Source organism: Macrobrachium rosenbergii, chromosome 1 (genome assembly GCF_040412425.1).
Source record: "Macrobrachium rosenbergii isolate ZJJX-2024 chromosome 1, ASM4041242v1, whole genome shotgun sequence".
Lineage (NCBI taxonomy): Eukaryota > Metazoa > Arthropoda > Malacostraca > Decapoda > Palaemonidae > Macrobrachium > Macrobrachium rosenbergii.
The window spans coordinates 47,256,577-47,256,857 of record NC_089741.1 but is presented as its reverse complement, the minus strand read 5'-3'; positions in this window follow the sequence as shown (position 1 = coordinate 47,256,857).

Genomic DNA, 281 nt, shown 5'->3' with positions numbered 1-281 from the left:
ATGTTCCCCTTTGGAAAGTGTTGATGTATTTACAGACAAGACGTCATTACATATCCAACTAGCATTGAATTACTTTCATCTCGGGATAAATCCTACGAACTGAAGAATTCGGGTCATTTTCGTTGATACCCCTATATTTTCTTCAACCTTCCTCTGTTGTTTTTAAATAAGGAGCATCATTATGGATTTAAAATAAACTGTAGAAGTGTTAAGTTTTCCAATAAACAGCTATCATGTTTCCTTGCATCACATGAAATATTAGATATGAAAAACCATCCACT